The sequence below is a fragment of the Puntigrus tetrazona genome, chromosome 24 (assembly GCF_018831695.1).
Source record: "Puntigrus tetrazona isolate hp1 chromosome 24, ASM1883169v1, whole genome shotgun sequence".
Lineage (NCBI taxonomy): Eukaryota > Metazoa > Chordata > Actinopteri > Cypriniformes > Cyprinidae > Puntigrus > Puntigrus tetrazona.
The window spans coordinates 13316709-13332078 of record NC_056722.1 but is presented as its reverse complement, the minus strand read 5'-3'; the positions used below and the strand labels follow the sequence as shown (position 1 = coordinate 13332078).

Sequence of the window (15370 nt, the reverse complement as noted above, 5' to 3'; positions counted from 1 at the left end):
GGAGAAAAAATGATGAAAGAAAGCAGGAAAGTGTTTGTTCGTATTCCTTCATCGCAGTCATTGGTTCTAGCGAAGCTAATGAACATGCTCGTCTTAAACGTTCACTTAGAATACCACAAAAGTCCAAAAATCAATGGGTTTTGTAAATGGGTTTTTGGTTAAACGCCTGAAATAAGGTCTGCGTCCCAAGATATTTTTACTTTTTATTCGACAACATAAAATACATCAGCAATACCCTACTTATGTTTTTTTTTTTTTTGGAAAAAAGTGGTTGTTAACAAGTGGATACAAATGACAAATGATACAAAGGTTACATTAAATGTCATCAAGCCGAACAGGTCCTCACACCAGTACACTTTAACAGCTTTGTTGTGTCTGTACTAAAACTATACAAACTAAAACTTAATTATCATTATTATTTTATTTAATAATATCCTGAAAAGTCTAGACTAATGGTTGTGATGTTTACGTTTTGTGATCACAGTGTAGTAGCTTATGTTTAGCTTTTTATTTGAAGCAAACTTCAAAAAACTTGATCCAACGTTTAGAAATGAACAAAATGATTAAGAAAGCATTGTTAGCCTTCAACAATCAACAGCATCACTGCTCCACTCCACTAAACAAAAACCTCTACTTCAACAAAAGTAAATACAATAATCTAAATTGCATTGATCGTAACTATTATCCTTAAATAACTTTTTAGACGTAAACCCGCTGAAAAGCATTATGTAACAGTACCTTCTATTAAATCTCCTCTGCCCCCAATTTCTCTCTTCTCCGAGTAGAATTCCTTCATTTTCAAATGGCCACAGTCTCCCGAGATCCACATTTATTGCAAATACCACACTTAATCCAACAAAAGCAACTAAGAGCAGAATACCTAATATGCGTGATATTATTGTATCCAACAATACAGTCTCATCTAGCCAAACTTGAAAAAACATGGTCCTCATCACTGCAGCATATTCCGGTAAGAAATTACGGAAGAGATTTTCTGATTGACATGCAATGCGACTAATAACTTATTTTGTTTGTTTAAGTGCCATTTAAGAGTGCATTCTGCCATTATAATAAACTAGAACCATCCAAAAATATCAAATACCAATTATCTCACTGGCACATCTCTGAAAACAATACAAAATATGCTAGGTCTGGCTGTCAGTACAGATATTTAGATTAAATGCAGTTCAATTACGATTCAGTTAGAATCTGATTCAGTTTAATTCAGTGTTTGCTTGCATATGAAAAAAAAAACCCATCTCTCCGATAATGCAGAAAATGAAAAAAGTCACATTTAAAACTTTTAATCTATTCATTCACACAAGAGTCTACAATGGTCAGGTTAAAACTGATTTGCAACAAAAAAGTGCCAGTTTATTTGGTGCAGTAGCTTTGGTGGGTTTGCTGTCTGCCAACACACTTGTAATGTCTCAGTTCTACTCTTCATCCTAACACAAATGAACATTTTCTATCAGAAGCAGCTTTGTGCTACACGGAACTAATAGGTGGGCAGTTTAATTACTCTCACCCCTCTATGATTAGACTGGCTTATATTTAGTATGGGTGATATTTCGCTCTGTGATCCCCCGTTCACTCTGATATTCATACATGGGCAGAGACGGTGGCATTTACAGAACACAATTTACATACAAACATGAGTCTGAACCCGTTCAGAGAGGATTGGATTGTACCTCCGTTACCTTTACGGGAGAGATTGATTGATTTGAGGATTGATCTGGTGTAAACGGCTGATTTATTTCTCTGCCATTTCACCCTCCTGTGAGCACTTATGTGGGTCACAGTGTGTGTGATCGCAGAGGACACCCATCACTATTATGACATATTCGCTCCTATTTTGGAACACAGGCACGTGGCTCCTGGCAGTTTGAGACTGTGGCAAGACATTTAAGCTAAACCTTTGCAGCATTACGATCAATTTATAACGCTAGTGAATGTTTCCTTCGGGAAAAACAGTTGCAATTTAGTTACACGACCATTGTATCATGCCTTTAAGACTTCTTTTTAAATGATTTCGGACGTGACTGGTTAATCTTTAAGGTTTAAGGTCAAAGGGTCAAGGTATGGCTAGTTAGCATGCAAGGTTGTGTGCAACCTGTCTTTCTTTTACATTTCACACATTACACAAGCTGCTCAACATCTATACAGAGAATTTAGATCAGACCTTAAACCAGCAGATGCGCTAATGTTAGTAATGTAGGATGAAAAAAGAAGGAATGAGAACGATTACGATACAGATCTAGGGAAGTGAGACCACATGAGAGAGAACATATCAAAAGAGATTCATTGGCAGAAATAAAATAAAATGGCTTATCGAAAAAAGGAAGCGGCGTGGAAACAGGACCCGGGTTCTGCCATCTGCATGCACTCTGTGGCCATATTCACACAGCACAATGTTGTGTTATAGGGCAGAATCTAAAAGGGAGTCTTTTCAGCACTCACAACTGAATTTTAGAGTGTTGTTAGGCTTCAATAATGTTTTCTTAAACAGAAAATGAAGAACCATTTTGGGTTTCCAACGAACCATGTTTATCCTAGTTTAAAAAAAAGGGATCATGAACTGAGAAATCTAAGTTCCTTGATTTTTTGTTATGCTATGAGAACATCCTGTTAGTTTCAGAACTCAAATCTTTCTTGTTAGTCTAAAAACAACATACATTAAAGCCAGTCTTCCAAAACAATCGTAATAGTGTGGCTAAACACAGTCTCCGCAGAAGATCAACGCCTGCTTCTACATCACTGCCTGTTCAGTCCTGTTCGCCCACAGATCCATGCAGATACCAAATGATAAACTCTATTAATGAACTAAACTAGAACTAATATGAACTTGTTTTTTCCATGGATTCATTTACAAACAAAGCACAGTTTGATGCAGGATTTTCAGAAAGACTGAAACTAAAAGACGATGCTGTGGATCCAACAGTAATGTGTTTATTACATAATTACTATTGCTTTGTCTGTCAGTACAGATAGTTTGAAATGTACTGTGTATTTGTGTTTTAACCTAAAAAACAAGAGCATCAATCTATGAAGAATCAAATATATACAATAGTTAGCCAATCAGAGCAGTAGGTGTTTACTTTATAGTTTACAATCTGCCATACCTAAACAATCCACCACATAACTACACATTTACTGATTTCCCATGTTGCCTTTGTTATCATTGATGAAACATAAAAAAAACAAACAAACAGTAATTCAGTTTATAAACACTGCCAATAAACCTCTGTGTGAACGAATCGTGAATTGGACCAACAGTCAATCCCAAACACTGCCTGTGTGTCTAAATGGACCTCAGAGAACCATTTAAAATAAAAACAAAGGCAGTTCTTGACCCCTTTAATAAACTAAAGTCCCATTTTCCACTATAAAGAACCTTTAGTGGTTCCATGAAGATTAAGGGCCCTGTCATACACCCGGCGTAAGGTGCAAGCGCAAGTGTGTTCAGTTCGAAACGCACATTGGTTGCTATTTTGAGGAGCTGAAAATAGAGTGCGCCATAGACTAACTCAAACCTGGTCTAAAGTCTAAAGTCAAAGGAGCAGTATTGATTTTGTTTTGTTATTTAAAGAGCGTGTTAGTAAGAAATGCCTCTCTGGGTGGGTCCACAGCGCACGTTGACTTTTATTATTACACACAGGGATGCACAGCAGCACACATACATGACAAAAACGAAAAACTAAAGGATTACAGTATAAAAGAATATTATTGTGTAGACTACATACATATAAAAATTCATTGATGGACAGTCATTGCGTGTATCAGAATTATTTGTAGTTCAGCCTGCTGCTTAATACAACACACACACACACACACACACACATATATATATATATATATATATATATATATATATATATATATATATATATATATTGACTCATCAGATGGAGCTATTTGAAAGCCTGCATCTAATGCAGACGACTGAAAGATTGGCCGCGTAACAAGTAATTTCAGCAAAACATCACTCGTTGAACTCCTCAGTTGAATCAGTGTATTTAACAAGCGTATTTTATAATGTTACGTATTTTCGAATTGTTCAGCCAAGCAGAGAACCTGCTAGGTCAAAGTATTGAAAGACGGAGGAGGCTGAGGATCTGCAGTCAGCTTTTCCGCCAATAAATAACATCATGTAAATAACTTGCTCTTAAAAGGAATGGGAGATGAGACACTGATTGGTTTACCACACGTCACACCCAAAAAACACCCATTACTTATTAAGAAATTTCGAATATGCGACCGGGCGTACGGACTGTTTTCCTGTCATTCGCAGAAGTGGATTTGGACACGCCCCTAAGGGTTCTTCATTAAATCAGATACCAAAAAATAACCTTTTCTTGCAGTGCTGCATCCTTTAAAGGCTGTAATCCAACATAAATACCTTATGGATCTTTAATGCCTGAGATCATCTCAAGATTCACTGTGTGCGCCTGATGACAGGACTTTTTTTTTTCAGTTCAAATACTTACCAAGATGTTCACCAAGATAAACTGACTAAGGTGAAAATCTTATGTTGGAAACCCTGTTTTGTTTTCAGACAACTGAATATAACTTTCAAAAAACGCTACTGCTTTTTGCTACCTACAGCTGTCACATCTGCTGGACGACGAGCAATCCTCTGTAGGCTAGACCTTCCCAATTAATACTAAGAACACTCACTTTGACCTTCGTGGACTTCAAAGTCTGGATCCTTCTGAGGATGCAGTCCCTGAAGTGGGACAAAGCTACAGTCCTTGTCACAATGGTTACAGATGGTATTTACAGTTTTACAGTAGCTAAAAAGGTTCATAAGGTTTACCGGTTCATAAAAACTGTATCAAAACGTCTTTTAATGAAAGTCAGCTCAATCTGCGCTCATTTTTGCAACACTTCCTGGCAGCTATTTTGACCATGCAGAATTTCTACTTCAATGGGGAAATAATGCTACATTTTTAAAAAATATAATACGGACTCAAAATCACAAAAATATGAGTTTAGCCTTTAAAAGAATATAGTCCCTGTAAACAGAACAAATTTTACAGATACACACTAGACATTGTTTAGTTTGCCTTCTAGATATTTTGTAATTTAATATTAATTTAAATTAATGTAGTACTTGTAAGTGGCAACTACTTTTAGCCTTCACAAATAATATTTTATTTTAAGAAAGAACAAAATTAAGCAAACTATTCAAATGCTTTCTATATGAATTTAAACCTATAGGTAAAAATGAAAAATTCTGAACTCCTGAAATACCATTGTGAGTACTCTTGCACTGTTGTGAACTATTTGTAATAATCATATTTTATCACACATTTTACTCACATTTCCCATGTTGCCTTAGTTCTCACAATGACAAACTGCCTATAAACGTCTGTGTGAATGAATCAAGAGTCAATCCCACACACTACCTGTATAAATAAAGCCAGTGTCTTCAACTCTTACACGAATCCTCTGAAGTTCAAACACATTTAAATCTATAGCAATATAGCGATCAGCTAAAACAACACTGTGGAAATAAACCGCTTCCTTGTTTTATTGTAGAAACCAACTGTTACTCTCCTTCTCTCAGTTTAATCAAAGGTAGCTGCCACCCTCTATTTCGGCTTTCACAGATGATGTGGATCCTTTCTCTTAGCGCGGGAGGAAACGACCGACTGCTTGAGTAGAGGAGTGTTATCTGATTGTGCTTGTGTGTCATCCTCCCCATTCTTTATCTGATAATCTCCTGAAAGAGAAAGCACCGACACTGTTTACCCACCCACAGCGTAACCGTCGCGAGCCGCAGGAAAACCGCTCTCCCCTGCGGATGGGCCGCCGTAGAGTCGAGAACAGGCTTCTGTCCATTCAATTCCCCTTTGCCAGAGATCTGACGCCTATTTGAGAGTAAACCTGGGGCAACGGGCTGTCAGTCAACATGAGAGAGATGTGGCTGATTCCAAACACAGCCAAGATTTATGAACGCTGTAGATCAGTTAGAATATTACCACTTCAAGAATCAATAAGGTATAAGCAATAAAGTACAGGTGTGTGTGTGTGTGTGTGTGTGTGTGTTTGTGGGTGAAGAGAAGCAACACTATATTTGAGGGTAGATATGGACAGAAAATTCAGAGTGGCAGGAAGTTAATGAAACAATGACCTTTAGGTCAAGGGAGCTGGTTGCCGGACTGATTTATGATTTAGATGTGGCATCACTTAACCCACAAGGTCCAGCAAACCCCACGGGATCAGTCGTCAGCCATAGTCGTGTGTAATACAGGATCCCTCTAAAGGTTATCTTAGGCATCTATCAGCACGAAGAGTGGAGGAAAAGACACTTATATCTCTAAAAGAGAGATAGGAGATACGACAATTAATATGTAGGATACAGGCCTTCTTTTGTGCGGCAATGCAGCATATTCCACTTCAGCATGTACATGTGCAGCATTGTACTGTATTTGCTATCTCTTATACCTTTTTGAAGAATATGGATTTGGATAACAAAAGCACAAAAATAAACAGGTTAATCATAATTAACAATAATCCCAAGCTTCTGAGATTTATATTCCTGAAGAAATCCGATTTAATATGTGAGAATGGATTGTTTTGTGTTGGTTTGTACAACGTAGGTTCTAAAACTATGACTCGTGTTGGTAACCGTCTTCATATTCTTGTTTTGCATTTAGTTTAGCAAAATCATTAGTTATAGACACTCATATGCGGATAACTACAATAACAGATGTGCTGTCTTGCTCTTGAATGTTGAGTGGCTTTGAACATTCTAATAATTCAGCCCATAGAAACAGGCTCTTATAATGCATCTTTGTATAAATATCAATGGTGCACATCTATGTGTTTATAAAGATGGCAAGATTGGTCTGCTAATTGGTGGCCAAAATATTTTTTGAAATAAACATTACCAACCAACAAGCTAAATGAGATAATTGTCAAAGTATTCAAGTGCTCCCAGAAGGATTCATAATCCAAAATGCATCGGGTAATGGAACGATAATTGTTTGTCAAAAAAAAAAACTATTTGACTATATGCAACATAAACTCAAAGGTAAAACAATGCCACATTACTACACTTCCAAACCCACGTACACACACGCATTCAATATTGTCATGATTTACTAGGGAATTTGCAAACCCAACATAAATCCTGCAGATATTTTTCAGTTATAAAGCACTGTGCGAGGACAATATGGAAGCTGTAAATCCTCCCACACTAAAACTATGACCTCTGTAAACAACGTCCTCAGTATCCTAAGCAGGCATAATCTGGCTAAGAGGAAGCAGTATTATATAGCATTTCTTGCCTCGTCTGTCATCAATGGAAGCGTGTGTGTTTGTGTATATATGTGTATGCATGCACAGAATACTTCCAGAATCCCTCAGTGCTTGTGTGCAGCCTTGGTTTGTAAAGCAAGGCTTAGACTATAATCTTTTGAAGCTTACAGTATTTACCCATAACAACCTAGAGGAGATTTATATTTCTTCAGCCTCGGAAATTGTGCCTGCCAGGAGGGCCGTGAACTGTGTAAGGAAGCAAGTCTCTTAAGAATACACATATACACATACATAAATGTAACGCTCAGTCAATGTAATGTTAAAGACAAATTCTTACGGCACGTTCAAGTCTTTCGGGGGAATTTGTGCTTATGTGTGGTAATCAAGACACTTAGGTCGCAGAAAGTTGGCCTGGTGATAAACCTTTTCTACTAAAAAAAAAAAATAAAAAATCCAGTACATGCCATCCAAATGACACAGCACTATTGTATTATGCATGCAATTATTAAAGTAAATATATATTTTTTAAATCCAATAATTTATTATTTATTATATTTTATCATACAGTATATATACATTTTTATTATATATGTAAAAATAAGATATAATATAATTTCAGCTAATTTACAGTCAATGCAGATGCACTCGTCCATGTTTCTTATGCACTCATAATTATGGCTTGGTGGTGGAATTCATGTACTGTACATTCAGCTCAACTCATAAATATATGATCTTTTTTAACATGATCTGAACACACCATTACTGACTTTTCGTGCATAAAGAATTCTTCAGAGCATCCTGCAGTCTTTAAAGCAAACTGACATGCTGGATAATTGGCAGACATTCAAACATCATCTCGTACCCAAAAGAACACGTACAAGAGCGTATAAATTGCTTTTAATTTCAGGGTGTTCATAATGACGGTTATGAGAACTCTCTGTGTTCCTGAATGCCAATCCAGATGATCCAATTGTGGAATTGCTCCTGAAAAGACTCCATTTCCCACCGGCCTCATTTCCCTTCCGCTGCTTCCAGGTGACATTTAAATAAGCAACTGATTAATATCTTCCAAAGTGCTAAATTGGTAGATCAAACTAATGAATGAATCCAATTAATCAGCCAATCCCCAGCTGGAGGCGGAACCACATCCTCTCTGCTCTGCCAGTTTCATGCTCCTCTGTCTTATCGGAGTTGCCTGATAGCACATGCTGCACATGCACACGAGACACTCTCACACAGAGGCTTTTGGGAAAGCATGCTGGAGAATTACTCCTTACTCCTCTTGTTGTGTCCAATATGTCGTGCACAGTGTTGAATTTTTCAGTAGAGAATAATACCCTGATGACCTATGACATTTTCCAAAATATCTACAGCAGAGAATAACATATTTTGCAATGCAATGTGCTTGGCTTGACCTTCTATTTCCAGTTTTATCATTTTTGGATTCATTCTTTATTTTAACAAATTCTGAGATATAAACTCGGTGAGAAATGAAGTCTGATTTTTGAGATATAAGCACAATTTACAAAAATTAAGTATTTTGTAATAAATGTAAATAATTTTGTAAACTTATGATTCTAAGTCTTGCTTCCTGAGAACTTTATAACTCACAATTGCGAGTTTATGTCTTACAATTTAAAAAAGTTGAGATACAAGCTCTCAATTGTGAAAAAAATACTATAGAAAATACTAAGCGATACATTTCTTCAGTTGTTTTTAAGTTGCTTATTTTCATGTAAGAATTTGGCATGCGGTTGCTTCATGCAATGGTATAAACATCATTCACAATATAAACTGTGATGATTGTCATTAATAATCACAGTTACAATTTCAAGGGAATAATCAACAAATGTTTTTTTTTCGAAAAGTCATAATAATGAGTTAATATGATGCAATTCTGAGGGAAAAAATAGTCGGAATTGTGCGATAAAAAGTTTTATTTATTCAGAGGCGGAAACTGGCTTCCATAATATACAGTATATGAAGCACATTAGAAAAGAGAAGTCACTTTGCTAGAGAGAGTGTGTGTGCAAAACAGACGTAATTAGTCATTAGTGATGATATTTACTTCAGAGTTAATCAAAATCTAAAAGCTGTGCCAAGCTTTACCAGAGTGTGTCTTTGGCAAAGAGTGGTGGTTTGGATCGTGCGGTTCATTTCCGTCTCGACACCAAACACTCAACCATGGTTTCGAATAAGCAAGATCAAATGTTTAAGACGGTTTCCAAATCATCACACCACACCACATCACACCAAACCCTAACCGCTAAATTCACAAGAACCGCAACAAGCGTCTTTTGCCGCATTATAACCGCATGCAGCAGAAGTTCGTACTCTTTTGGCACATTTTACTCCACATCTCACTGGGGCTCAGCTTTATTGCTTTCGACAGAGTAACTCCACATCAGAAGAGAATAGGTGTCCTCCCTGTCATTGATCAAGCTGTTAATTTAGCAGGAAAGCGCTGGAGGGGCCACAGTTTGGCATTCCTATTTCCTGGAGTGTAGCTGAGGACACATATTGTGTCTTATACCGATCGATGCCGTCCACCTTTCACCGCTCGAAAGAGAAACTCTGACGAGGCAGTTGTTCACACGCTGACGTTTTGTTTAAATAAATGCTTTCCAATAGCAGCAATAAACACCGCTCGCATTGAGCTATTCATGCAATAAATCAGCACCATACAGTAGAGCTCTTTCATTGTAGGAATCGCCGAGGCCTTTTGGACAGAGGCGAATCTCAAATGCGATTTCGTAAAGAGGTAATTAGAGCATCAGATTGCATTTCGAGGCTTCCATCTAAGCAGAGCTCATATATGCTTCAACAACAAATGAACACGCACCAGCTGCTTAACACCTCTAATGTGCAAAAATAATCCCAAATCCTTTGTTTGAAAAGTAGAAATGGAGTATAAAGATTCATCTTCGCAGGAGCTGCTGATGTGTTCCAGTGAGAGTTTGTTGATATTAAAGCACCAGAATCCCTTCGCCGCGCAACTTGTGTGCTAATGTCAGACTCTCTATTGCGGATTGATGTGAGGAATTTAAAACGGACTTGATTAATTGAGTGTTTGTGCGAGAGGTTTTAAGCTGCTCTGGAAGACTGCCGCGCTTGGCTCTGGTAAACAGAAGGCTTTCTCTCAGAGTATGTGTTTGTCTTCAGAGAGGATGCCGCCTGACTTAACTCCGCCGCGCTGTCGAGCGTTTCCATCGCTCTGCGCTTCCACGCATAGCTCCACAAAGCCAAATGTTTTTTAGAAATCATCAAAAACGGCCAAAAAGAATTTTAAGATCCACTAAAGTTCACAAGCGCTAGGTCTGAGCACAGAGACAAAATATACTAGTGTTTATGTTTATGCGTCTAGACAATCGATTGAGAATCTCTGTTAAGGTGATGGCAATAGTTCTGTGCTGAAAATCATTTGGCGCTCCAAAATTGACTTGCTGTTTTTTAAAAGAGTCATATGATGCTATTTTAAAGATCATTCTTTGGTGTAACACATGCTGCTTTAATGTTCAAAAAACACATTATTTTTAAATATTGTAAATTCCTCCATGCCACAGCTCTCTCAAACGCATCGTTTTCTACAAGGACCTTTCTGCTGACAAGCGCTGATTGGCCAGCTGACATAGTGCATTGTGATTGGACGAACCCCACAAGCACACTTCGGAAATGAAAGCTTCAGCTTTTAAAATAAATATAAAGACAGTTAATAATGTTGTTAGATTTACCATCAGATCAAGCCCAAAAGAGGAACAGAGTCGATGATACTTTTGCATTTGCAGTACACAAATCACGTTTAGAGGCCTTTCGCGTCGCAGGAACTGAAAACACACGCACACACAACGTGTTACTCACTGCACAAAATGCCTCATTTGAACACCTGAACAGTCAATAGCAAATACTTAAACTAATAACAAAACATACTTACAGTTGCTGATAATTGTTTGGGGGTTAAACTGAGTAAGCAAAGTGAGAAAAAAAATTATCTCCTTGTCAAATTGGCTCTAAGACCATCTCAACATTGAGAATATAACTAAACAAATAAACGAACTACAGTAGAATTTCACTGTATATTATAATTGCTGCAAACAACATGAAGCACATTAAAAAATTCAACTCAATAAATTAATATCAGATTTTAAAAATGTATATAAGTGATATATGGTTTTGTTTTATATAAAAAACAATAATTAGATATAATGGCTAAATTATGAATAATTTACTGCTATTGTGTAAATAACATGCAATCAAGACAAAAAGTAATCATAATCAAAATCTGCTTATGCATGTTTTACAGGTACTCGCTATGTTATTCAAGGTTATTTATGAATAATTTGGAAAACAGCGAAAAGAGCTTTTTCCCACCTTCAACTTTTAAATGCTATGTCGAGGCATTACTGAAATTAGCTGAAGCGAATTAGTCAAACCAGCTAGTCAAAACGAGCTTTCTGTTGTGTTTCTATAAAGGCCAAAAACCGCTTATAACAGACAATTAATTGCATCGTTCGTCCTTCCTTCCTGTCCGCTCTCCAGCTCTAATCAAAACATTTAATCTTGCCCAATTTAGCGAGTCAATGCGTCAGAATTGAGTTCGCAGAATGCTGTTGGTAAATGTGCAGCTCCTGATAAGATCAATTCATGCAACAAATGAATGAACTGCTGTGGTTAATTTGTGCACGGCGTGTCAGACATGCAGATGCTTATTTCACCGGATGCATTAACCTGCAAAGTGTAGGCCTGCCTCAATTAAACGTAAATATCACCGTCTCACTACGCTGAGACGTGCTCTTGACGTCAACGGCTGACGATGCTGGAGCTTTATGAAAGCAAGAAGACTCGTTCAAAGGAGTCATTTTAGACACTGTCAGTTAAAACACAAACAGCCCAATTATGCTTCACTAAACCTACTGTCAAAATAAATAAAGTGCTTCACTATAAAACTATTTATAGAAGCAGGCTTATGTTTTCAATCCATCTGCTTCGAAACACAATTACACGCTACACTCACCCATCTCTGAACAGAATGTCAGCTTATGTTTTTCTTTTCAAACAATTTGATGAAGCTCAATAAATGGTGTAATGGACCGTGACCAGGTGGTGTCATGCTGCTCATCATTAAATAATGGAATATCACAACGCTTTAATGCAACCTTTCATAACCCGCCTCATAAATTGTCATTGTAAAAGTGTCCTACATACCAACACAAACACATGCATGAAGATAAAATGGGATTTTGATTCAGCCGCATGTCCTTCCAAACACATGACTGACTTTCTTTAGTGTAACATGAAAGAAGACATTTTGGAGCAAGCAGAAAAACATAGCGTTTTTTCCTGCAATTGCAATACAAGCTTTCCAGTTTAATAAAGGATGCAAAAACACCATAAAAGCATGTGGCCTGTACAGTTCTTGATGCAATATTCCAAGTTTATAATATGATGAGACAAACCAGCAAAAACCCTCTCTGGCATGAGTTTATTAGGAAGTGTCCAAACCAATTATTCATCATTTGTTTAAATAAATCATTTAATCTGGTTCACAATACAATTTATTTATTTTTATATTACTATTCATTGTACATGATTATTTTAATATTAATTAAATAGTAAAAACTGACTTTTAGCAAAATGGCATCAAGTTAAAATATCAAAACCAAATACCTTAATACCAAAAACTAAAATAAAAATGAATTACAGTTAAATAAAAAAACTTAAAAATGACTAAAACATTACTCGTGGATTATTGTGATGTTTTTATCAGTTGTTTTGACGGCACCCATTCACAAGGATCCATTGGTGAACAAGGAATGTTCAATGTTCGATTCCTCTAAATCTGTTCTGACGAAGAAACAAATTCATCTGTTCATTCAAATGTATATTTCAACGTTCGCTTGAACTATTCCTTTAAACTTGTATCATTTAAAAAACAACAAAAGTAACGCTTACTTTTTTCTAATGAAAAAAAAGCTATACAAGTTTAGAACGACACAAGCAAATGATTTTAATGTTTGAAATATCTTAACTCTTTAAGCACTCGGTCTCGCTTGATTCTTGATTTTGCTAAAAACTCAATATATCTTTCAGATGAGAGGGTACGATCTCTGGGCAGTTACTTTCTGAACAGGAACGTGATGAAAAAGATAATTCACTATTTAGAGAGAGAAGAAGAGCTCTGTTCTCACAGTTTTTCGAGACAGTGTTGATCAAAAGTTCAATGCACAGGCCTGGTGCAGGTCTTCACTTCTCAAAAGTTTGATTTAGATCAAAAGAGCGGCTTTCACACATTCTCCCATCCAACTGTGGGCTGCAGACAGATTTATCAATAAACTCAGATTCAACTGATGTCCAGAGCAGGATTCATGGCTCAGCACAGCCAAAGCGGTGCAGAGAGGATGAGCCAATCACAATCTGGATACACTATTAAAACACTGCCCTTGGTTAACTGTTTAAATCATCTGTTTTATCCAGAGAAGATATTTCTGTTTTAAAGTGTTTGGACTCAAAGACGCCTGATGGTGAAGCAGATTGAAAATGGGTATATTGGCAACAGTATACCATAAAGTTTTCACTATATTCATTAAATAGAAATATTCAATTATTCAAAATGAATGTGTATTGATTTACAAAATCACTCACTGTAGCAAATCCCTATTTACCTGAGAATGCAAAATAGAATAGTTCTGATTAATGTCACGTTGTTATAAATCCTGCAACTAAACATTTTAATTTCTTGAAATCAGACTCTAAATATGTGAGTGTGTGTGTGTATAAGCGTATATACTGTATATTTGTGTATATACTAATACAAAAAAATTGGAAAATGTAATGGTAATTTACTGACTGGACCTAATCCAGTAGTTTACAGTCATACGCACCAAAATAAATAAATATGTGCATAAATAAAGTCAATAAAACCTATAAATGAATGTAGTGCATTTTTTTCCTTATGGACTGTGACTAATCATAATTAATCACAAATTTAAAATACTAGGATTTACCTGTAAATGTGTTGAAATAAATAAATCCATGATACACTAGTTTAAGTAAATATCGAACTACATTGCTTTAATCCCAGGAAACATTTACCCAACTATTATCAAAAGTATTTCTAAATAAATACAAAACATTTTCTTGCGACCTTACGTGAAGCATTATGACAAAACAGATTACAATGAAAAACTGCAGCTGCATTAAAGCTAACATTAGCATCATGTTATATAAGACAATTTAATAGCACACTTATAGTCAAAACTCACTTTAGTGTTTGTACTAACCTCCTTTTGCGATCACATGTGGAATTTCCTTGTTACTGTTGTTATATTCTATTTATAACCTTTCATTCAGACATAACATTCATTATTATGAAAATATCTCAAGAAAATCACATACAAACCACACCCTATTCTAATTGTGTGTTTATTATAATCTATAGTGGGTTTTTTTCTGCTGAGTTAAAGCCTTTAAATTCCTAGGTATACATTCAGAGTATAATACACATTATTCAAAAGATCTATTTTCATTTTTATTTGTCTGTATATACTTTGGGCAGCTGCAGTATTTTATTATTTTTTTAAATTAACGCAACTCAGCTCTGCAATTTTACCCGTGACAGCATTTTCAAAATAGCCAAACTGCCGAAAAACCATAATCCTGGAAACACTGGTTCACTGTATCCTTATCAAACCAATAACATTCTGCGTTGCAAGATGGCCATGAAGAATGGTCAAACAAATTTAACGTGTTAAAGTTGACAAAACTAATATTTTTATATATATATATATATATATATATATATATATATATATATATATATATATATATATATATATATATACATACATACATACATATACACACACTTTATATATAGCAAACTTAAATCTTTCATATAGGTTTTGTTCAGATTTTATAATGCTCGTAAGTAGGTACGTTTTGTTAGTCACATATTACCAGGCATAAATAAATGAATTCAGCCACTGCTGTAAACATTATTGCTATATATGCAACAGCAGTGACTGAATTCAGCCATTTACATAGCAATAATGTCGACAGCAGTGGCTGAATTCAGTTATTTACGCTCATCTGTGGCATTTACTACACA

The 15370-nt window shown here is 36.0% G+C and overlaps 1 protein-coding gene across 2 annotated transcripts in view; it reads right to left on the bottom strand.

Moving 5' to 3' along the window:
* The window catches only part of neto1l (neuropilin (NRP) and tolloid (TLL)-like 1, like), a 77182-nt gene that overhangs the window by 24871 nt on the left and 36941 nt on the right, over positions 1-15370 (bottom strand). The window lies entirely within an intron of this gene.